The sequence below is a fragment of the Hibiscus syriacus genome, unplaced genomic scaffold, assembly GCF_006381635.1.
Source record: "Hibiscus syriacus cultivar Baekdansim isolate YM2019G1 unplaced genomic scaffold, ASM638163v2 tig00110503_pilon, whole genome shotgun sequence".
Taxonomy (NCBI): domain Eukaryota; kingdom Viridiplantae; phylum Streptophyta; class Magnoliopsida; order Malvales; family Malvaceae; genus Hibiscus; species Hibiscus syriacus.
Genome location: NW_024062764.1, coordinates 3778576 through 3803936, shown reverse-complemented (window position 1 = coordinate 3803936; position 25361 = coordinate 3778576). Strand labels below are relative to the sequence as shown.

At 33.9% G+C, this 25361-nt stretch overlaps 1 pseudogene; it reads left to right on the top strand.

Moving 5' to 3' along the window:
- The first annotated feature begins 2649 nt into the window (after positions 1-2649).
- Positions 2650-22054, top strand: LOC120129716 (annotated as a pseudogene).
- The last annotated feature ends 3307 nt before the right edge of the window (positions 22055-25361 follow it).

Here is a 25361-nt window from a genome sequence, read left to right as displayed (position 1 = left end):
CTTTGAAACTTGAACAAATGAAAGATTTCAGAGAACCGAAACAGAAGTGTTCTAGAAAGTCTAGTGATTGATTATGCTAGTTGCGTCATTTTGTCTGCATCTGATTAAAATGACAAGCCAAAGAAGAGGGACATGTTGTAAGGTTCACATGGACCGAAAAAGAAATAACATTTCGATGACTGAAACCTTAGAAACTTTAAGGAGCTAACCTGAAACCAACCCATCAATTTTGACACCTGTCAAAGAGGTATAACTTTGAAAGATTAAAAGAGTTGTTGATTCTCTTGATATTTACCGAACTCATGTTCTGTGATTTGCTTCAATTGTGAGGCTAAAAGAATGATGTTTTTCTTAAACGAACTTTCCATGTTGAAAATAAAAAGAAAGAAAACATTTTCAAACAGGACAATCTCTCTGAAGAATTTAGCCTGGAAATTGACGGAGGTCCCTCAGACCTAGAAGCTCAGAATCAGAAACTGAGGCAAAGAATTTGATTGTCAGGGAGCCAGGAGAGCAGATGTTTGCAAAAATACGATGGTACACCTAGGTGTGAGAGAAGAATGAAGACGAACAAATCAAGAGGAGAACTAAGATTGCTTGAGCACATTTTTCACTACTATTAATCAAGAAGAACATACATTATACATACATGAATTTGTATCTTTGCATCAAACATCCATCATCAGGATAGTTACATCCAGTTACATTTTATAGATCTTTCAGGAGAAGATGAGATTAAAAGACAACAAGACGTCCTCAATAAGAGGGAACAATCATCTTCAGATTCAATATTTCCAAACAAATTTTGCCTCACTTGAGACAATCTCATTTAATACAGAGGATTTATCTCACTTGAGATTATTTTTCTTAAAACAAACTTTGTCTCACTTGAGACAGTTTTACTCAAAAGAAGATATTTCACTTGACTCAAGATTTTTTTTCTTAAAATAATATTTGTATCGCTTGGGACAGTTTTTACTCGAAACAAGAAGATTTATTTCACTCAAGATTATTTTTCTTAAAACAAGATTTATCTCGATTGAGATGATTTTTACTCGAAAAAAGACATTTCATTTCACTGAAGATTGTTTTTAAAGAGGATTGTATCTCGCTTGAGATAGTTTTCCTTGAAACAAAATATTTTGTCTCGCTTGAGATAGTTTCCCTTGAAACATAAGATTTTATCTCGCTTGAGATAGTTTCCCTTGAAATATAAGATTTTGTCTCGCTGGAGATAGTTTCCATTGAAACATAATATTTTGTCTCGCTTGAGATAGTTTCCCTTGAAATAGAAGATCTTGTCTCGCTTGAGATAGTTTCCTTCGAAATAGAAGAGTTTGTCTCGCTTGAGACAGTTTCCCTTGGAATGAGTTTTGTCTCTTTTGAGACATTTTCCCTTGAAACAAATTTTGTCTCGCTTGAGACAATTTCTCTTGAAACATAAAATCTCTGAATATGTTTCTCTTGAAAAAAATTTTGTCTCCCTTGAGACAGTTTCTCTTGAAACAAAAATCTTTGGGATCATTTCCCTTGAAACGAATTTTGTCTCACTTGAGACAGTTTCCCTTGAAACACTGATCTTTGAGATCATTTCCCTTGAAATGAATTTTGTCTCCCATGAGATAGTTTCTCTTGAAACACAAAAACGTTGATTATGTTTTCCTTTGAAATAAGAAATTTCATTTCACTTGAGATGGTTTTTCTTAAAACCAACTTCGTCGCTTGAGACAGTTTTCCCTCGAAATAAAATTTATCTCACTTGAGAGAGCTTCTCTTAAAACAAGTTTCTTATTCATTTTCATCTAGATGTTGAATATTTGACAGGAATTCCAAAGTTAGCAGAGGTTTCATTTCACAATTCCATGATTGAAGAAGAAGATTTCAACAAAAAATAATTCACGTCTTCATTTTTGAAAGAAATGGATCTCAACAAAATTCGATGACCTTTGGGTCAATACCTTCGGGTACTTCAAACACAAATTACTGACACATGATAATCTTTTGCAGGTTTGAAAATCTTCAAAGAAAATATAAACCGATCAACATTTCTAGTAGAGAATTCATAATGAAGAGATTATTCAACGTTTTGCTCGATTCTATCACATAAGGAGGTAGATCAACACTGAGATCTTGTTCGATTCCATCACAGAAGGAGGTGGATAGACATTTTCATCCAGCACATAAGGAGTTGAATCAACTTTAACTTTTTGCTCGATTTTATCACAGAATGAGGTAGATCAACACCAACATCTCGTTTGATCCTATTACAGAAGGAGGGGGATCGACATTTTCATTTCACTCAAATCTATCACAGAAGGAGGTAAATCAACACAAACATCTCGTTTGATTTCATCACAGAAGAAGGGGGATCGATATTTTCATTTCACTCGATTCTATCACAAAAAGAGGTAGATCAACACCAACATCTTGTTCGATTCCATCACAGAATGAGGGGGATCGACATTTTCATTTCACTCAAATCTATCACGGAAGGAGGTAGACCAACACCAACATCTCGTTCGATTCTATCACAGAAGAAGGGGGATTGACATTTTCATTTCACTAGATTCTATCACAGAAGTAGGTAGATCAACACAGACATCTCGTTCGATTCCATCACAGAAGAAGGTGTATCAACATTTCAATGGAATGGTTCATGATGAGAAGAACTCATCTGAACAGAAGAGTGAAAAGTTCTTAATGAGAAGAACTTGGACCTCAAAATTTCACTGACGGACCAAACAGATGAAAATTGGTGCTTTACGTCTTTGCTCTATTCCTGTTTCACAGCAATAAGCAAAGAGGGGCAGTTATAATCACTAATTTTCAGCCCCCGTACCAGGCCCAAGGTTCGACCCGGATTCGACCTAGAACTTACCCAACCTGGTAGGCCACTGATTTCTCCAAGCCACTAATTTCTACACCAACCGACATCCACAACTGGATCCACAAGGCACAAGTCATAAAAATACACAATAATTTCAAACATTTTGAAAAAAAACAAGAAAAAATATGTAAATCGAGCTATATAAACCTGAACAAAAAATGTAAAAAGGGACTTAAGATCCAGAGAAAAGAAATAAAAATCAGATTATTCCAAGGTATTTCGAGTATTTTTTTCGGTTTCGAATCGAATATAATTTTTTTAGCTTTGCGTGTAAAATAAAACAAGGGAAAGAGAGTGAGTAGATCCCTTACCTTAGAAGAGTGTCGATCGGGGCAATTTGCGGTGGTGGCCATGGTGGTTCATGGCCACTGATAGTTTATCTTCCACAAAGTAAAAAATGAAATAGAGAAAAAGAGGGAGAGAGTTGAGAGAAATAATAAAGAGAAGATGGAGAGGGGAAGTTTTTTTTAGCTTTATCGTGTTTCTGGAAAGTTTAAAAGAGATGATTTCATTTTAAGTTCTTTTGGGTAAATCAAGCTTTAGGTTCCTTTGTTTTAGTGTTCATGATTTTGTCACCGATTTCTCCAAGCCACCAATTTCTACACCAATTTCTCCAAGCCACCAATTTCTCCAAGCCACCAATTTCTACACCAACCGACATCCACAATTGGATCCACAAGGCACAAGTCAAAAAATACACAATAATTTCAAACATTTTGAAAAAAAACAAGGAAAACAATATGTAAATCGGGCTATATAAATTCGAATAAAAAATGTAAAAAGGGACTCCAGATCCAGAGAAAAGCAATAAAAATTAGATTATTCCAAGGTATTTCGAGTATTTTTTCGTTTTCGAATCGAGTATAATTTGTTTTCGAGCTTTGCGTGTAAAATAAAACAAGGGAAAGAGAGTGAGTAGATCCTTACCTTAGAAGAGTGTCGATCGGGGCGGTTCGCGGTGGTGGCCATGGTGGTTCATGGCCACCGATAGTTTATCTTCCACAAAGTAAAAAATGGAATAGAGAAAAAGAGGGAGAGAGTTGAGAGAAATAATAAAGAGAAAAGGAAGGGGGAAGTTTTTTTTAGCTTTATCGTGTTTATGGAAAATTTAAAAGGGATGATTTCATTTTAAGTTCTTTTGGGTAAATCAAGTTTTAGGTCCCTTTGTTTTATTGTTCATGATTTTGTCACTAGACTTAAGGGTTAATTACCCACAGGTCCCCATATGTTAGGCTTTTCGTGTTCTGGTCGCCCAAATAAGGTATAATTTGGTTTTCGATCTTCCTTTTCAGCATGTTATGTGTTTTAGCCATTTGTTTAAGGAAAAATACGCTTAGACTCCCTTAGATTTAACGGTTTTGCATTATGGTCACTTGCAGTAGTTATTTTGTTTTATTTTAATTTTCTTGAGTTGATTCTGTTTTTTAATTTTTATTTAAACTTGAAAAATGAATAATTGTCGTTTAATTCCTGTAGTTTTAATGTGTTATGTATTTTAGTCACTAACTTGCTTTTTGCTTTGGATTTATTTACTTAATCTTTAATTTAGTCATTTGTATTACATGTTTTATTAATTTTGTTTTTAAATCCATATAATTTAATTGACAATATGATTTAGTCCCTTTATATTTAATTTGTGAGACCTCGATTAAAATTAATTTTTGCATACTTATTTTATTTTTATTTTTGGTTGTTTTTTTAATATTTTTACTATTTTTTGTTTTTAATTATTTTAATTTAGTTCCTTGTTTTTAATAATTATTAGGGCTTAAACCTATAGATTAATACTTTAAACTTTAATATTTATAGGTTTAGATCTTTAAATTTTAGGATTTTAGTTTAGGTCTCATAATTGTAGTTTTTTTTAAATCCTTTGATTATTTAGTCCCCAAGCTTAATTAGAACTTTAACATTTACATAATCAAATAGGATTAATATTAGAACCTATGTTTTTAGATTTGAGCCCCTAGGTTTCTTAACTTTCATAATTTCATACTTTAAGCTAGAAAAAAACCTTAATTTACTTTTAGTTTAATTAGAATAAATAAAATTGTTTTGATCGCATTTTATTTTTAATCATAAGACAATGTTCACTTATTAGGAAATTAATGGTATATCTCTCGCGATCATGCTCACGGGGTGACTACTGGTGATTACCTAAATAAGTCGACATCCTTTTCAAAAGAACACCATGTTTTTTTCTAAAAAGGAGGCAATGTTCGGTTATTAGGCACAATAGCTGATCTCCGTATTTACGCTCGGGGGCGGATGCTATCAGTCTTGATAAACGAATACCCTTTTCAACTTTGCATCCTTAATGATTTTTAAATTAAATAAAGATTGAACTCAAAATTTCTGATTTTAAATATAGGGTAATCAACTAAATACCAATTTTTGGGCGCTTGTGGGGGTGTTAATCCTTCCCCACGCGTAACTGACTCGCGAACATGATTTCTGGATTTTTTGCAGACCCCAAAACTTGGTATTTTATTAAAATAAAATATTTTATTAAAATCACCTGGTTTTTACGGTGTTCCAATCGCACCTTAAATGATTGGGGGTGACTCCTCACATTTCGAAATATTTTCAAAGAAAAAATCCTCGAGTCAGTATTGATCTTTCCCGCCCGGGCGAAAAACGGTGTTGACATTTTCCATATTCCTTTCTTTTTTCATTTTTTGGGGAAGTAGAAGGTTAGGTTTCTGTTATTCCGTTAAATTTTCTTAGTTACCAAACACGTGCTTGACATTAATCTCCCTACAGTGAATTCAATTCTGCTACTCATTCCTTATACAGAAAGTTAAATTTTCTAGTTTGTACGTATAGATTTTTGCTCAAAACAGAAAACATCTCTCTTAACATTTCAATTCTCACATATTAATTATGTCAAGTGATTGCTTTTAGTCAAGTTTATATATCATTTTGGGTTTGTTTTCTCAGCAACCAAACACATTATTTGTTAAATTTATACCACAAGGAGTTGGTTAAATCGATAACCTCTTATTCATATATTCTCAAAAAGGTATGAACAGGATCTATGGACATACATAGCCAGATTTTTGGATGGACGATCGTTAGTGATGCTGTCAGCTACGAATAAACGGTTCAACAATGTTATCATGCAAAAGTGTATATGGAAGTTCACATGCTTGCGGGACCTTCAGGGTCCTGATCCTGGTCACGGCATTCAGTTGGTCCAAGCTCTACGGTTCAGTTGTTGGGAAATATCAAATCCCTTTCGATACCTTACACGTGTGAGCATTAACTTTTTGATATTAAAATTCCATTGGGTTTTGCAGATGGAAGTCTCTCCTACATTTTCCGCCAGCAGCAGAAACATATTGGTTATTTGTCTATGTTACTCAAAATTTAGAATTTTCTTAGTTTTTGCACATACTTGGAGGGATTTTAGATGGTCATATTCAGTGATGGACCGAGGCCCGACTGTTTTTTAAAATTTCAAAATTTCATATACTTTAGATATTTCTTTTTATATTTTCTATTGATAATATGTTTTCTTTATTAAAATTTTATAAGTTCATCCCGTAAGATAGTATAGTTGACTCTCTAATATAAAAATCATGTGCCCGTCATTTATGCATGTGCTGAATATTAAGTGCTGATCTTAATATAGTGATAATTTCCTAGTGACTGTATTTTGTTTGTTCTTGGGGAGTAATCAGATTGGATGTGTATCGGTGCGTTTTCGTTCGATTCAGAAGTAGCATTTCTTTCCCAAAGGATAGTGAATCCACCTGTGAAACCCCAGAACTTGGAAACATAGATGACATGTTGTAGTCTTGCGGCTCATGTTTGCTAAGGAAAATCAAAACCGGAATCTGGATAGATGGTACAGTTCAAATCTTATAAAATTTTGCCTCGCATTTTATTTAAGTTGTGATCAAATTTCCAACTAAACTCGAGGTTTAACACGGATGGTTTTCTTTTTAGATTTACAACTTGTTCGATGTCCGGTATGTGACCTTGAAAAATGTGAAGGTGAGCTCTTATTTGGTAGATGCAAGTAAAGATTTAAGATATGGGTCTATTCAATTTTCTTGAAATTCTTCTTGTATTTGAAGGGTTCTTAAAGAATCTGTCATGGAAGGAGCTGAGATAACAGCATCAAGGAATGAGAATGAATATCTAGGAGGAGCTGGCAATGCAGAAGCAATAACCAAGGACAACTGAGAAATTCGCAGAAGTTTGAGAGAGAGAAAGACACCCCAGGCGTTAACATATTTTGTCCGCTACCGAGGATTTTAAAAAATATAAATAAAGCAGCATGTAAAACGTGAAGGCATCTGTAATCCTTGAATTTTATTTCCAGCTTAAATCTACTTTCAATTCCCTCTCTTCCTTCTCTAGTTTGATTCATAATAATTTGGTGCTTTCATTGAGTTCAATACCATGGTGAGTAACACTGAAGCAATCAAATCCTTGCAGGAGACATGTGCACGTCACGATCAACTGCTGACCTCTATTCAAGATGATACAGAGGAGCAGAAGAACTGGAACGCCTCCACTCAAAAAAACCCTTCAGGAAGTCTTGCGACAGTTGGCGATGATTTCTGCACGGTTGGGCACTACGACAACTACTTTTGCTGAAGGCGACGGTTCTATGGATATCGGGAGTACCCGAGGCAAATCGAAAATACGAGCTGAATTTGAGGACATATTTTCTTTCTCGCCAAAACCGGTCCAAGTAGAATTACCCCTATTCAATGGGAAAGACCCAAAGGAGTGGTTGGCATCTGTAAATGACTTCTTTGAATTTTATGGCACTGAAGACCATCATCTGGTAACAATGGCGTCCTTCAGAATGGAATGAACTACCAAGAAATGGTTTCGTTGGGTGCAACGCCAAAGACAACTGGTGGGTTGGCACCATTTAGTCGGCACGATTCGACGACGATTCGGAGTAATGGAAATCGAATCGCCAGAAGGGCAGTTGTCCAAGCTGGTTCAAATCACGACAGTGGAAGATTATCAAACACGCTTTGAAGATATGGCTCTGCGCATAACCAACCTCTCGGATGAGTTCCTTACACAATGTTTTGTGTCTGGGCTTCATCCAGATATTAAAAATGAGGTCTTGGGACATCGTTCTAATTCAATGAGTGAGGTGCTAGCTTTGGCTCGATTTCATGAGGCCAAGTTCAATGAGACACGGAAGGTAATGAGCCGCATGCCAAATATAAAACTACCTCCTCTTTTACCTACGCCAACAACATGTCCATCAACGTCTAAAGCACAAACAAGTCGTTCACTACCATCAGAACACTATACAGTGTCTTCTACTCCTATGCAACCTCGTCGGATTTCTGCCGCTGAAGCTCAATCACGGTGTGAGAAAGGGTTATGTTATTATTGTGACGCTAAATTCGTCCCAGGCCACAAGTGCAAAGATCTTCAGTTATTCTTGTTGGATGATGAACTGGAGGATGAATAACCAGTTCAGACCATTGTGGTGATGAAAAATGAGAGCAATGAACTAGAAAGCTCCAATGATACTACAAGCGAACAATCTTTAGTTTCCTTCAATGCTCTTGCAGGCTACTTAACTCCTAATACTCTTCGCGTTATGGGGGAAGTTCATGGACGCCAGGTGTGAATTTTGATTGACGGTGGAAGTACCCATAACTTTAACCAATCTCGAGTAGCGAAACATTTGGGTCTACCAGTGACGAAAGCGTCGAATTTTAGGGTATTGGTGGGAAATGGAGAAAAATTACAGAATGAAGGTTGTGTTCGCGATCTCAAATTGCGAGTTCAAGGTACCGAATTAACAACTGATTTCTACGTGCTACCATTGGAGGGTACTGAAATGGTCTTAGGCGTCGCTTGGATGGCCACTCTAGAACCGGTGACTATGGATTTTGCAACGTTTTTAATTTCGTTAAGGGGATAAGGAACATCGTTGGCAAGGGGACACGGGGTTAGCTCCTCAATCCATACATTTGCATTTATTACGACGTATGACAAACACCAAAGCTATTACTGAGTGTTATTTATTGCAAAGCGATGTACAACTGGCTACACAAAACACGTACAACATAGAGGATATGGAAAAACTATTGTCTGAATTTGAGAAGGTTTTTGTAGCTCCACACGGTTTGCGCCGATGAGAGAAATCGATCATGCTATTCACCTGCAACCTATGAGTAAACCGGTTAATGTCAGACCATACAGGTATCCTTATTTTCAGAAAGAGAAAGTAAAATGTCAGGTTCAGGACATGTTGGAAAATCAGTTGATTTGAAAGAGTAATAGCCCTTTTTCTTCCCCAGTGCTGCTCGTAAAGAAGAAGGATGGAACATGGCGGTTTTGCGTGGACTATCGTGTTTTAAATGCAATTACAGTTAAAGATAAATTTATGATCCCTACTGCCGATGAAGTATTTGATGAACTGGGTAATGCTCACTTCTTCTCTAAGTTAGATTTGCTTGCTGGATATCATCAAATCCGAGTCAAAGCTGAAGATGTTTCGAAAACGGTATTCCGAACATATGACGGACATTACGAATTTCTCGTACTGACATTCGGATTAATAAACATGCCATCCACTTTCCAGGTAACAATGAATGATCTTTTTCGCCCATTTCTACGTAAATTTATTTTGATTTTTCTGGATGAAATACTTCTGTATAGTCGAAATTGGCAGGAACACTTAAACCATGTATGACAAGTTCTACAAACGCTGCAAGATAATGGTTTTGTTGCAAAATGCAGCAAATGTACATTCAGACAAACCTCAGTTGAGTACCTGGGTCATATAGTTTCTCGAGAGGGTTTGTCAGTAGATCCTTCAAAGGTTGAGGCAATAAAAGCATGGCCGATACCTACAACGATCAAGGATGTGTGAAGTTTTCTGGGCATCGCAGGATATTATCGCAAATTTATTAAAGGATTTGGAACCATTGCACCGCCAATCTCTGATTTGCTTCGCAAAGGACAAACATTTGAATGGACTACAGCAGCTCAACACGCCATGGATAAGTTAAAATTATGTCTTTGTTCTGCTTCAGTGTTGGGATTACCACAATTTGACAAAGAATTTCATGTCGAAACTGATGCTTCTGGAACAGGGATAGGAGCTGTTTTAACCCAAGAGGGTAACCCTTTGGCATATTTTAGACAAAAACTTAGCCCAAGAATGCAAGTTGCTTTCACTTACAACCGTGAAATGTTTGCCATCACCTAGGCAGTAGGGAAATGGGGACAATATCTGGTCGGACGAAAATTCAAAATCATTACTGTTGAGTTAATCGATCGACGAAATCAGCCAAGAGGGGGTGAATTGGCAATTAAAATTTTGGTGGAAGCTTTTGCAGAAAATTGAAAGTAATTGCACAACGATTTAGAGTGGTTCGACTTTCTCAATCAAAGTCTACGTCCACTACCTTAGCTATCCACACTAAGGATTTTCCAACAAATTCACTAATTTGTTCTTTCTTTTGAGGCCAAAGAGATAACCTTATAACTCCCTCAAGAATATACCCCAATTCTTGAGAACACTCTTTCTCAAAGAGAAGATTACAAATTTGCAAACTTACAAGGAAATCCTCACAAGGTAGATTGTTTGCACAATTCTAGAACAAAGAAAATAACATTAAAAAATGAATACAATTGAGTACAAGTAGTGTTCTTGAAAGAAAAATGAATATTGAATGAAAAATAGGCTTGAAATGCTCAAACTTGAGGTTTGATGATTTCTCTTTGATTCTCTCTTGATTCTAGTTGCTTGTTGTTTCTTGTTGTTGATCAATGGCTTCTAAGCTTGTTTAAATACACCTTCAAATGATTCTGAACGTTGGGGATGCTTATTGGAGTCAATAAAGCTGTTTAAGTGTGAAAACAATTAATAAATTCAGTTGGGAGCGTCAGTGCATCGATATATACCCACGGTGCATCGGTGCATCAGTGTAAAATTCAAATATTTTGACTGTTGAACCCTTAGTGCATCGGTGCGCTAAGAGTGCATCGATGCATCAAGTGCATTCGATGTTTCAAAATAGCCAGAGTGCATTGATGCATGGCTGGTGCATCAAATGCATTTGATGTTTTCATAAAATCCTCAGTGCATCGGTGCATGGTAAGTTCATCGATGCATGAAATGCATTCGATGTTCAATTTAATTCATGGTGCATCGATGCATGGATTGGTGCATCAGTGCATCACTTTGATAAATTGATTTTAGGCTTGATTTTGGTTCAAAATACTTTATGAAAATTGTTTCAAAAATAGTTTAAGTATAAAACACAATTTTACACATTTAGTAAGGTTTGAATTTGAACTTGAAAGACTTTGAGTAATAATTTGATATTCAATTAATTAAATCGAATATTCTTAGAAAATCATTTGTAAAATCTTAAAATTCATTTAAACTTAATTTGTTATATCGAAACACAAAAATGTTTTCAACAATCTCCCCCTTTTTGATATAACAAAACATTTGTGTTATTTTAAGATTTTCTAAAAATTTGAAATCAATTTTGAAAAATTACTCCCCCTTACTATAACACTTCTCCCTTTTAACACTTAATATTTCTCCCTCTTTTTGTTAAATCAAAAAGATTTAAAAATTGATTTAAACAAGGTTTTAAAAAACATAGCCAATTGATTAAATATATATATATATAGCTTAAGCTGCTAAGATCACAATCAAAAGGGAGATTAGCCATTAGTTTCATAAACAATATTCATAATTAAATGTGAAATGGCATAATTGGTCAACATGAACTAATAAGATGCAAAAATTAATAATCATTAAGCTCAAAATAATAAAGATAAAATCAAACTAAATATATATATAATAAGTTAAAAATCCATAAAACATCCAACTCCTAACAAATTCAAACATTTATCAATTCAAAACAAACAATTTAGAAATATCAAAAATTAATCCAAGTTTGAAAATCCAAGAAAACATAACAAGGAAACAAATTCACTCCATAGGAGGATCGGGAGAAGGAGGATAATGAGCTCGAACTTCAAGAGTGAGAGTGTCCATGCGCTCACACATCTCCCGCTAAAACTCAGTAATCTGAGACTCCATTGAGGCAAACCTCAGATCAAACGACTCCAAGAAGGATCAAAAATATGGTGGCATTTGATCTTCTTGCCGTGCCGGTTCCGGTGCAGGCTCATTGTCTGGAATGTGATCGTCTATATCTTGCATAAGTTGTTGAAACTGAGGATCATAATCAGCAGCCGGAGGAGGAAGAGGAGCACGAGAAGAGCTAGGAGCAGCTCGTGAAGAGCTAGCTCCCGGGGTTTGCTTATCGGGTCGAAATACCCAAAGACCAGTTTCCTCGTCTTGTTTCCAATCCGCTTTCTTCAAGGAAGTAAGATTGATTTGGTTTTGGAGTGGGATAGGATTGTCGAGAGAGATGTCTAGACCAAGTTTGATAAAGAGGTTACTAAGAAAACATCCATAAACTAATGTTTTGACATGTTTTGAAGGAACAATGTTTATGACATCAACTATTTGACTGAAGATAATGTGGGGTAGATTGATTTTGATCTTATTCTTGAGACAGTGCATCCACCACAAATCCCTAATACAAAGAGTGGAGTACCTACCTCCGGATGGTCTAAACCACCAAGAGATCATCAGATGAAGAAAACGATCGTGATGAGATCGTAGAGTACTAACACTAGCGTTTGGAACATAGGGATAATCTACAGTTTCATTCTCATTATATAACCCATCATCATCTAATCCAAAACGTGAAGTTATAATCGCGGGGTCAATATTAATATATTGGCCTAAAAGATATGATCTAATGGCTATAGTCCCACATTGAGTTTCGTTTTGAATACATACCACATTGGAATAGAAAATGCGGACTAACTGTTGGTAAACGATAGGTTTGAGCTGAAACATTTTATCAAACTTCCAAGCTTTAAGAATCAGAAGGTATTCAAAGTCAATATCTATCATAGCTTGAAGAGAAGGAATACGCTATTCCATGATTCTATAAGTTTGAAAAGAATTTCTGTACCTAGAGTACAATTCGTCTCTACGATGCTCAGGCATGTTAACACAAGATCCTAATAGAGATGAAGGTGGAGTAGGAACGTGATTAGGAGGTTGGTTTGAACGAAAACGACTCGATGAAGTTCTAGAGCGTTTGGGATTAGACATAGTTTAGGAATCGGAAAAAGGAATATAACTTGCATATTGAAACACATGTATGCAATTTAATCAATCCCAAAACTCAAATGAGTCTGGAATAATTCAAGGTTCTCTAAACCAAATTCTAATGGGCATAGTTTTTGAAAAACTATTTAGTAAACAATGTTTGAAAATTATAATATGTATAGTTTTTCATGAAGACAACATAATTAAATCAAAAACATCAAATTTAAAAACTAAAATCAGATTTTCGATTTTTTTTTTAATTTCGAAAATTCAAAAATTTATTGAAAATTTGTGAGTTTTTGATGAAATTGGTTGCAAAATCTAGTTTATAATCATCAAACAATCAATGCCCGATATAATGTTCATCCTAGAACTAATCTAAACTGGTCCTAAGATCAAAAATCAATGAAATAGAGTTTTTGAAATATTACCTTGAAAATTTTTGGATTTGAGGGAATGTGATGTTTTGCACGATTTGATGATAAAAGAAGGATTAGGAGTTGAAGAGCTCGAAGATTCTGACAAAATTTCGTTGATTTTGAGCAAGAAGAGAATTTAAAGAGTGAGAGGGATGAGTGGCTAGAGAGGTTTAGTTTTTAGGGTTTAAACCAAATAAGAAAAATAAGCCTTTTAAACCCAAAACCCAACGGATGCATCGATGCATGGCCCTGTGCATCGATGCACATTCAAGGCGTGCATCGGTGCATCAACATGATGAATTGATGCACATTCAAAGGGATGCATCGATGCAATGTTAGGTGTATCGATGCATGAAGCACAAAAATGTCAAAAAATATGTTTTAAACACTCAAAATGCTAAATTAATTGGCTCTAGTGGTATTGGTAACTCATATATTGAAAATTAATCATGTTCAATCAATCAAATTAATCCTTAAACTACTTTTGAACATAAAATTAATTTTCATCAAGCAACATAAACTCCCCCTAACTAATAGTAAAGAATGCAATCAAAGATTATTATTATAAGCATTTTTCATTTATACTTAAAAGTGATAAGATTATTTTAAACACTAAGTGAAGATAGATCAGTTAAACCTAATTCTCTCCTAAGTGTCCAAAATCTTTCTTTGTCTAAAGGTTTTGTAAAGAAATCCGCTAATTGATGCAAAGTATCAACAAATTCTAGAACATCTTCCTTAGCGACATGGTCTCTAATGAAGTGTTGTCTAATTTCAATATGCTTATTTCTAGAGTGTTGCATGGATTTTTAGTGAGACAAATAGCACTAGTATTGTCACACTTGATAGGAATGGTACCTACTTCAATTCCATAATCAAAAAGTTGTTGTTTCATCCATAAAACTTGTGCACAACAACTACCGGCTGAAATATATTCCGCTTCAGTGGTAGATGATGTGACACAATTTTGTTTCTTTGAAAACCAAGAAATCAGCATATTTCCAAGGAATTGGCAAGTAGCGGAGGTGCTTTTCCTATCTAATTTGCATCCTCCATAATTCGCATCAGAGAAGGCATGCAAGCTAAAGCTAGAGTCTCTAGGATACCAAAGTCCTAAACTAGGAGTGTCCTTAAGGTATCTAAAGATCCTCTTAACAACTAGTAAATGTGATTCCTTAGGGCATGATTGAAATCTAGCACATAAGAAAACACTAAACATAATGTCCACTCTACTTGCAGTTAGATAAAGCAAAGAACCAATCATTGACCTATATAATTTAACATCCACACATTTACCTCCTTCATCTATGTCAAGCTTTATCGATGAGCTCATTGGAGTGTTGTGTGGCTTCCCATTTTCCAGTCCAAACTTCTTGAGCATATCTTTGACGTACTTAGCTTGATTGATGAAGATGCCATCTTTTCTTTGCTTGATTTAGAGTCCCAAGAAAAATGAGAGCTCCCCATCATGCTCATCTTGAATTCACTTTGCATTAACTTAGAAAATTCTTGGCAAAGAACATCATTAGTATAACCAAATATTATATCATCAACATAAATTTGAACTACTAATAATTCTTTACCTTTATGCTTTAAAAACAATGTAGTGTCAACATTCCCTTTTGAAAAGCCTTTTTCAATTAAAAAGTTTGACAATCTTTCATACCAAGCTCTAGGAGCTTGTTTTAAACCATAAAGTGCTTTTGTCAATTTAAGAACATGATTTGGAAATTTTAAATTTTCAAAACCTAGAGGTTGTTCCACATACACTTCTTCCTTTATAAAACCATTTAAAAATGAACTTTTAACATCCATTTGATATAACTTAAATTCATAAAAACATTCAAATGCTAATAACATTCTAATTGCTTCCATCCTAGCTACGGGAGCGTATGTTTCATCCTAATCTATGCCCTCTTCTTGAGTATAGCCTTGAGCAACAAGTCTAGCCTTGTTTCTCACTATATTACCACTTTAATCAAGCTTATTCCTAAATACCCATCTAGTGCCTACAGTAGATTTATTACTAGGCTTTTCAACTAATGTCCATACTTTACTTCTCTCAAATTGATTTAACTCTTCTTGCATAGCCATAATCCAATTTTCATCTTTTAATGCTTCTTTAATATTCTTAGGCTCTATGCATGAGATAAATGCAACATAATTACAAATATTTCTAAGAGAATATCGAGTTGTTACCCCTTTTGATGGATCACCTATAATCTCACCATCCTTGACATAGTTGTACTCTCTTAGGTAAGATACTTCCCTTTCTTCAATGGTTGGATTCTCGAAAGGATCTTGAGTTTCCTCATCTTTCGTTTCTTCATTTGATGATGGTTCTCAAACGTCATGTCCAACGTCATTTATATTTATAATACCTACATCATCATTGAAACAAGAATCCTTCCTCGGAAGGGGATTATCATCAAAAACAACATGTATAGACTCTTCTACAACTAAAGTTCTTTTATTAAATACTCGATAAGCTTTAGAATTTAAGGAATAACCCAGAAAAATTCCTTCATCACTTTTAGCATCAAATTTGCCAAGATTGTCTTTACCAGTGTTTAAAACAAAACATTTACATCCATTAGTTTCAAACATGACATTGAATCCTTTATCACATAATTGACTAATACTTAAGAGATTATGCTTTAATCCATTCACATATAAAACATTTTTAATTTGTATGGAAGAGGTATTACCTATGGTACCTATACCTTCGATGTGACCTATTGAATTATCACCAAAAGTCACTTCTCCTCCATTTTTGGCGTTAAGCTCTATGAACCGGCTTTTGTCTCCGTTCATATGTCTTGAGCATCCACTATCAAGGTACCATGAGTTTGAATTTATTTCTCATGCCTTGTAGCAATGCTCCTTTTCCTACAAACATAGATTAATTTCTAATTTTTGGTACCCAAATTCTTTTGGGTCCATATTCATTAGTTTCCAAAATCCGAGTCCCCTTAGGTATCCATTTGTGTAGGATATCTTTATCTTTAGTAGTAATGAGTCCTTTAGGAACCCATATACTTCTAATGATTTTTTCATTAGAGGTTCTTCGGGGACCTCTATGATTGTAGTTTTTAAAACTTTTTCTAACAAAGTTGGATTTTGAATTTTCTCCACTTTCAAAACGTTTTGTTCCAACTTTATCAAAAGAAGCTTTAAGATCATCAATTTTCTTTTGATGATCAATATTGACCTTTGAAAGTAAATTTTGCAAATCCAAAATTTTCTTTTCAAACTCTTCTAGTTTGATTTGCAAATCTTTGATTTTACTTTCAAGATCGTTGTTGGTTTTGGATATGAGTTTATTTTCATTTTTCAATTTTGAAACATCATTTTTATATTTTAAAAACAATTTCTCATAATCCGAAGCCAACCCATTATATTCCTCTAATAGCTCATCATAAGATATATCATCAAATTCAGATGAGTTAGAGGTTACATTAGAATCTTCCCCGAATGCCAACAAGCACAAGTTTACTACTTCTTGTTCCTCTTCATCGAAACCCTCTTCATCGCTCCATGTAGCCACATGAGCCTTGTGCTTATTTTTTGATTGACCCTTTCTTTTCAATTGTGGGCAATCATATTTGACATGCCCCAGTTTTTTGCATTCATAGCAAATGATAGGGTCCTTCTCTTTTGGTTCATTTTTGAGGCCTTTATTTCGTTTGAAGGTCTCATCATTTTTCTGAACCGTTTGGCAAACAATGTCATTTCCTCATCATCGTCATCTTCATCCGAATCACTCTCATATTTTGTGGATTTGAGAGCAACTCCAATGTTTTTCTTCTTCTCCTTCTCCTTTGGTGTCTCGTCAATCTTATCGCGGTCTACCTCATCTTCAAGCATCATTTCATGAGTGATGAGGGAACTGATTAGCTCTTCAAGAGTTAAGGACTTTAGTTTCTTAGCCTCGATGATTGCCGTCTTCTTGGATTTCCATGATTTTGGAAGTGAGAAAACTAACTTCCTCACAAGCTTTTCGTTTGGAATGATCTCTCCATATGATTTGAGACCATTAACAATCACTGAGAATCTATCCGTCATAGCTTTGATATCTTTGTTTGGTTTCATCATGAAATTTTCATAACTATATGTTAGAAGACTAATTTTAGATTCTTTTACCTCGTCGGTGCCTTCATGAGTGACTTGTAGTTTATCCTATATTTCTTTGGCAGTTGTACAAGATGAAACTCTTCCATATTCATCTGGTCCAAGAGCACAAAATATGATATGGATTACTTTGGAGTTGAGCTGGAACATTCTTGTCTCTCCTTTACTCCATAATCTTGGATGAGTGAGGGGCTTGATATATTCGTCTTCTACAATATTCCGTGCTCCCATGTCACTTGCTTTAATGAAATACATCATCTTATTCTTCCAATAGGCATAGTTAGCTCTATTGAAGAAAGGAGGCTTGTTGACAGGCATCGAATCGAGACCGGAGTCGACATTTGAAGTATAGGCCATTGATTACTTGATAATCGATGTAACTCTTCACGAATCGACTCAAGAGGTGATTAAACCTTCAAATGAGTGAGGCTCTAATACCAATTGTTGAGTTAATCGATCGACGAAATCGGCCAAGAGGAGGGGTGAATTGGCAATTAAAATTTTGGTGGAAGCTTTTGCAGAAAATTGAAAGTAATTGCACATCGATTTAGAGTGGTTCGACTTTCTCAATCAAAGTCTACGTCCACTACCTTAGCTATCCACACTAAGGATTTTCCAACAAATTCACTAATTTTTTCTTTCTTTTGAGGCCAAAGATATAACCTTACAACTCCCTCAAGAATATACCCCAATTCTTGAGAACACTCTTTCTCAAAGAGAATATTACAGATTTGAAAACTTACAAGGAAATCCTCACAAGGTAGATTGTTTGCACAATTCTAAAACAAAGAAAAGAACACTAAAAAATGAATACAATTGAGTACAAGTATTGTTCTTGAAAGCAAAATGAATATTGAATGAAAAATAGGCTTGAAATGCTCAAACTTGAGGTTTGATGCTTTCTCTTTGATTCTCTCTTGATTCTAGTTGCTTGTTGTTTCTTGTTGTTGATCAACGACTTCTAAGCTTGTTTAAATACACCTTCAAATGATTCTGAACATTGGGGATGCTTAGTGGAGTCAATATAGCCGTTTAAGTGTGAAAACAATTAATACATTCAGTTGGGAGCGTCAGTGCATCGATGCATACCCATGGTGTATCGGTGCATCAGTGTAAAATTCAAATATTTTTACCGTTGAACCCTTAGTGCATCGCTGCACTAAGAGTGCATCGATGCATCAAGTGCATTCGATGTTTCAAAATAGCCAGAGTGCATCGATGCATGGTAAGTGCATCGATGCATCAAATGCATTCGATGTTTTCATAAAATCCCCAGTGCATCGGTGCATGGTAAGTGCATCGATACATGAAATGCATTCGATGTTCAATTTAATTCATGGTGCATCGGTGCATCACTTTGATAAATTGATTTTAAGCTTGATTTTGGTTCAAAATACTTTATGAAAATTGTTTCAAAAATAGTTTAAGTATAAAACACAATTTTACACATTTAGTAAGGTTTGAATTTGAGCTTGAAAGACTTGGAGTAATAATTTGATATTCGATTAATTAAATCGAATATTCTTAGAAAATCATTTGTAAAATCTTAAAATTCATTTAAACTTAATTTGTTATATCGAAATACAAAAATGTTTTCAACAATTTCTGATAAAAAAACATTACGTGAATTAAACCAGCAGACTATACAGACTCCAGAACAACAAAGATGGTTGTCGAAATTAATTGGGTACGTTATCGACCAGGAAAGCTTAATAATGTTGCTGATGCATTGTCTAGAGAAATCGAAGCTACTCTCATGGCTTTCTCTCGTCCACTATTTGGCATTATTGATGATATACGAGCAGCAAGTCGGCAAGATGTTGAATTCAGCATATTCGGGATAACATTCTAAAGGATGGGACTAACTATGCTGGTTATGAAGAACATGAAGGTTTGATGTTGGTTCGAGGATAAATTATGGTTCCTCATGGGGTGGTATTGAGATCTCTATTATTAAGAGAATTTCACAGTTCACTAATGGGGGGACATGCTGGTATTACTCGTACATTTCAACGATTAGTTGCCAATTTCTACTGGAAGGGTATGAGGAGAGACGTTTGTCAGTTTGTCTCTGAATGTCAAGTTTGCCAACGTATGAAAAGCACTAGTTTGGCTCCAGCTGGTCTTCTTCAACCATTTCCCATTCCCAACCAAGTATTTGAAGATATTTCTTTAGACTTCATTGTAGGCTAGCCGAAATCTAATGGGAAGGAGACTATATTAGTGGTGGTCGATCGACTCACTAAATACGAATATTTTTTTGCACTACCGAGGTACTTTGATAGCAAATATGTGGCTAACATTATGGTTCAAGGGATCGTAAAACTTCATGGAATACCAAGAACAATAATCAGCGATAGGGATCGAATTTTTGTGAGTGAATTGTGGACAGAAATAGCCAAACTACAGGGGACTGAGTTGTGTTTAAGCTCATCTTATCACCCACAAACTGATGGGCAAACCAAAGCTTTGAATTGGTGCCTCGAGATGTATCTTCGTTGTATGGCAGGGGATGATCCGAGCAAGTGGGAACAATACTTAGCATGGGCTGAATACTGGTACAATACGACTTATCAGACCTCAGCTGGTATGACTCCTTTTCAAGCTTTGTATGGGCGTGAACCTCCCACCATCGTTCACTACCTAGAAGGAAGTTCTCCTAATGCTCAGGTAAATCGTGACTTGCAAGAGCGTGATGCGTTACTTAGGGTCTTGAAACACAATTTAAGTCAAGCACAAGGACGTATGAAAACTCAGGCGGATAAGCATCGACACGAACTGGAACTAAAAGAAGGTAGTTGGGCTTTTGTGCGTTTACAACCTTATAGACAATTGTTGTTACGACTACGGAAAAATCAGAAGCTTGGTCCACGACTGAGTTACAAAACGCATTGGATCTGTCGCTTACAAGCTAGAACTCCCAGAGTCCGCTCGTATCCATCCAATATTTCATGTGTCCCAACTCAAACCTTGTAAGGGCCAGCCTCTTTAACAAATCACTCCTTTGCCTTTGATAACAAAGGACTTTGTTCCACCTGCACCAACTGAGAACCTTGAGGACAAGGTCATTCTTTCAAGAGGGGGTACTGTATGGAAGGAGTTGAGATAACAACATCAAGAAATGAGAATGAATATCTAGGAGGAGCTGACAATGCAGAAGCAGTAACCAAAGACAACCGAGAAATTCGTAGAAGTTTAAGAGAGAGAGAGACACCCCAGGCGTTAACAAATTTTGTCCGCTATTGAGGATTTAAAAAAATATAAATAAAGCAGCATGTAAAACGTGAAGGCATCTATAACCCTTGAATTTTATTTCCAACTTAAATATACTTTCAATTCCCTCTCTTCCTTTTTTGGTTTTCTCTGGTTTGATTCATAACAGAATCATATATGATGTTTGGTTATACATTGATTATGAGTGTCAGATACAAATACTTTATGAAAAATGAAAAATCTGAGTAATGTAAATTGCCAAACATTTTTTGTTTATGTAGGAACAATGCAGATGTTAGATGCAAGGCACATTGAGTTGTTCCATAGCCAGGGGTACCAGGATAGAAGTTGGGACTATGAACTCATTGGATCACATGAAATCAAAAAGGCAGTACGAGGAGCTTATGGGGCCATTTTCGACTTCAAATACCTCACAAGAAACTCAACAGCCGGTAAAATTTTATTCTTATGCCTTATGTGAAATTTGTGTATGTCCGACGTGGACATCTTCAGTTTTTTTAATTATTTGCTATATATAGAAGATCTTCGAATCCGAACACAGATAAATTATGACTATTCGAAATGGAAAAAATAAAAAGTTTGGGGATCTGATTCAGTTTTGCTAATGAACTTAACAGGGATCTTCGATTACAAGTCATGGATAGGACAACCCAATGATTTTCAACCAAAAGCGATAATTGCTCTTCATGCAGTTGCAATCAACACCAATTTACAAGAAAATCAAGGTAAGAAGTCCTCAATATGCAATTCTTGTATAGTTTAGAAAAAGGTAAACTACAAGTTTAATACACGACCCTAACTTTCACTTTTGTTTTGTTTTGATCAATCAACTATTTTTTTAAAAATCATACCTAATATTACGTTTTAGTTTCATTTTAGTCACTCACCGTGAAAAATTTAACAGAACTGCTAACGTGATATTTTCTTTATTTTTTTCAATGATGATTGACATTGCCTTATGGTAACAAGTCAATATCTCTGTTACAACGGGTGACCAAAATGTAATAAAATCTAGATGTTAGACATGATTTTGAGAAAAAAATAATTGAGTGACCAAAATGGAACAAAAGTGATAGTTGAAGTGTTAAACATGCAGTTTACCCTAGTTGATGTAAAGTTTGAAACATTGATATTTTGTTTATCCAAGGAGTTCTAATGAAGTACCATGCCATGAGAGCCGGAGCTGAAGCTGAAGGGGAAGTAATTTCAATTAGAATCTCACACAAGCTCTTCTGAACCTGAATGAACTGCACAACTTAGTGGTTGTTTGTTTGTCTCTTAATGGAACCATTCAAAGCTGAATATTGAGCCGCTCAACATTCAGTGCGTTTGTTTTGCAGCTCTGAATGATTCAGTGCTGACTGATTCAGCAAAATAGTGTTGAATGATTCAGCACAGATGTACATTATGATTGATTCAGAGCCATTATCAAACAACATGTCACATTCAGAGCTAATTCATACAGAGCCTCTGAATCATTCAGTATTTGAATCATTCAGCGCTTAATCATTCTGAAGTAAACAAACAATCCTTTAGTTTCTCTCCTCATCATCCAAAACTGGTTTGTTTCTTACTTCTAACCCTTTCCCTTTTAATAATTAAAAAAAGAGAGAGATCTCAAGCCATAGGATTTTGCTTTGATATTGTTTTTTTAATGTACATTGTTTGTCGAGTTTAAGAGTATTTTAATTTTTGTTTTCCCCACCAACACGAAAATTTTATTTTATTATTTTAAAATTTAACCAAGTTATTTTTATAATTAAATTTAAACGAAAAATAATTTTGTTAAATGAAATTACGAAACTGACTTGACTTATATTTAAAGGCTATTTAATCATTTCGTTTGGTCTCACAGTATTTCAAGCTTGGTCTATTATATGTTTTCACGTCATTTCCATCGTGAGTTTCCTCATCTGAATGTTTCAACCAGTGACGGATTCATAAATTTAAAAATGAGGGTCTAAAATTTTAATTTTTTTTCTTAAAAATAACGGGTATGCAAAAATTGTAATTTTTTTCTTTTTTCTTTTAACACATCAAGTTAAATTTAACACGAGACTTTCATTGCGGAACTCAATAATATTTTAAAATAACTAGAATTATCTCATTTATAATATTAAAGAAATTATATATCTTTTATAGCTAAAAATTAATATTTAGATATGCATAGAGGAACAATAATATTTTTTTTTTCAAAAGAATAAAATGATAGATAATATTATGAAATCAAGAAGATAATGTTAAGCAAACAAATAAGATTATAACATAAAAATACAAAAATTTACGTGAAAAAATTTAAACACAAAAAGTATGTGTAAAAAAAATAAATTTCATAATATTAAAAAATAGATTATAAGAGAGATGACATAAATCATACCAATCGTGATACATGAGCACTAATATGTATTAAATCACTTTTTTCCCTCACATAACCTCTAAAAACTCTTGAAGTACATATTTATAAGTATACAGACAAAAGAACCGTAGAAAATAAACTTGTATTGTATCACAAAGGCTTCTCTCGGCAAGATCAACGATGGGTTACGATCTTAGATCCAAGAGCCTTTGTGTACATCATAGATTTTTCTTTTTTAAATTTTAAATTTTCAACTAATGAGTTTTACCGTAAATTTTTTTAGATCGAATTAAATAGAATTTGAATAATATTTTTAACATATTATTTTTAAAAAATTTAATTGAAAGTTTACGATATATATATATATATATATATTAAAATAATAATAATAAAATCTAAGAATGTACATATTTTTAAAATTTATTAAACCTTGTTTGGTTTGTCATTTTAAAAACATTTTTAATTAAAAATTTCGTTTTGACTGTGAAACCTATACTAAACGGGTAAAAAATGGGGGGGGGGAAAACAATTGCGTTAAAATGGTGATTTCAAACCAATCGCAAAAGCTAGACCTTTTAGTCTTTCTATTTTCAATTTTACGTTTGGAAGCAAATTATAATTTTACCCTAATACATGGACTCCACTCAATTCTGTATTTATATTTTATTTTATGATTTAATAGTAACATCCTTAAATAAATAATTTATTACTTAATAATTTATTTTAATTACTTAAAAATAAATAAAATTCATGATTTATATATTAAAATATTAATAGTGAGTTATTATTAAAATATTATAAAAATATTTTTATTATAAATATTTATTTTATTTGTATTTTTTATATTTTTTTATATTTTAAAATTAATATATTTTATATATAATAATAATTTCTCAAACGATTAAATTTTAAACTTATTTTATCTTTTTAGACATAATGTGTATAATGAATATTTTATCTTTTTAAATTATTTTTTAACAATAATTTTAAACAATTAAATTTTAAATTACACTCTTAAACAATACTTTTAATAATTCTTTCCTACTACCTTATAAAAATATTTTCCAAAACCCTGCCAAGTTAGGCCTTAATCATTTCGACAAACCTATGTTTGGCATATTTCAAGATCGAGTAGGAAGTGTGACAACGGCAATTAAGTGCTTGGCCTACGTGTCCACGCAACTCCGACCATGGATTTTATCTTAATATTAGATCTAATGTGCCGCAAAACATGCAATCACGAGACTTGCATTTCAAAAAATCTAATTTTTCATCTTAATCCAGTTGATAACATTGTTTCTATAACATTAAAAAAACGTATGATAACTTTTGATTTAGAGATTTATACGTATCATCCACTTATATAATATATTTTCTTAATTTTACATAAATTGTTAAATGAGTAAAATAATAATTATGATTTACTCATTTTTTCAGTTTTTTTTGGAATGTTAATATATTTCCATTCATCAAACGGTTCTAAATATGTGTAAAATAAAAAAGTTTTAAATTGTGTAATTGGATCACCTTACCCCTACCGTAAAACTTTTAGTTTTACACTCTTTTATAATCGTTAGATGAAGGAAATCAAAGGGTGAGTTTTCCTCATCCAACGATCTTAAAAGGGTGTAAAATATTTTACTTTTACAATATGTAATTGAATCCTAGTCCATATATATACATGACCTGAACTCGATGGATTTCGATCTGACATGACACTATAATATTGAATTTTTAAATTTGAGTTCGTGAATGATTCTTTTAAAAACAATTCAAGTTTGGATTGAATTTAAGTAAAAATACACAATTTAATATGAGATGGTAAGATAATTATCATTTAAATATTTAGAGATAATTACAATAATGCTCATCTCTCTCTATTTTTTTAAATTAGGTCCCTATTTTACCTAATAAATGAATTATATATAAGTCCAATGATTAACTGAGGGGAAGTTAGAGGCGATCGCCATATATTTTAGTTTTTTTTATATTTTTATTGATAATTTGTATTTACTCCTAAAATTTTATAAATTCATCATCCACAAAATATTATTAATTCACCTTTAGCATAAAATATTATGCTCGTCCCGTCAAAACCCAACTCAATCCATACTCATTCATATATATATATATATATATATATGGGCATAGGCTTCAAAGTAAACAACAACAAGATCAACGAAAAAA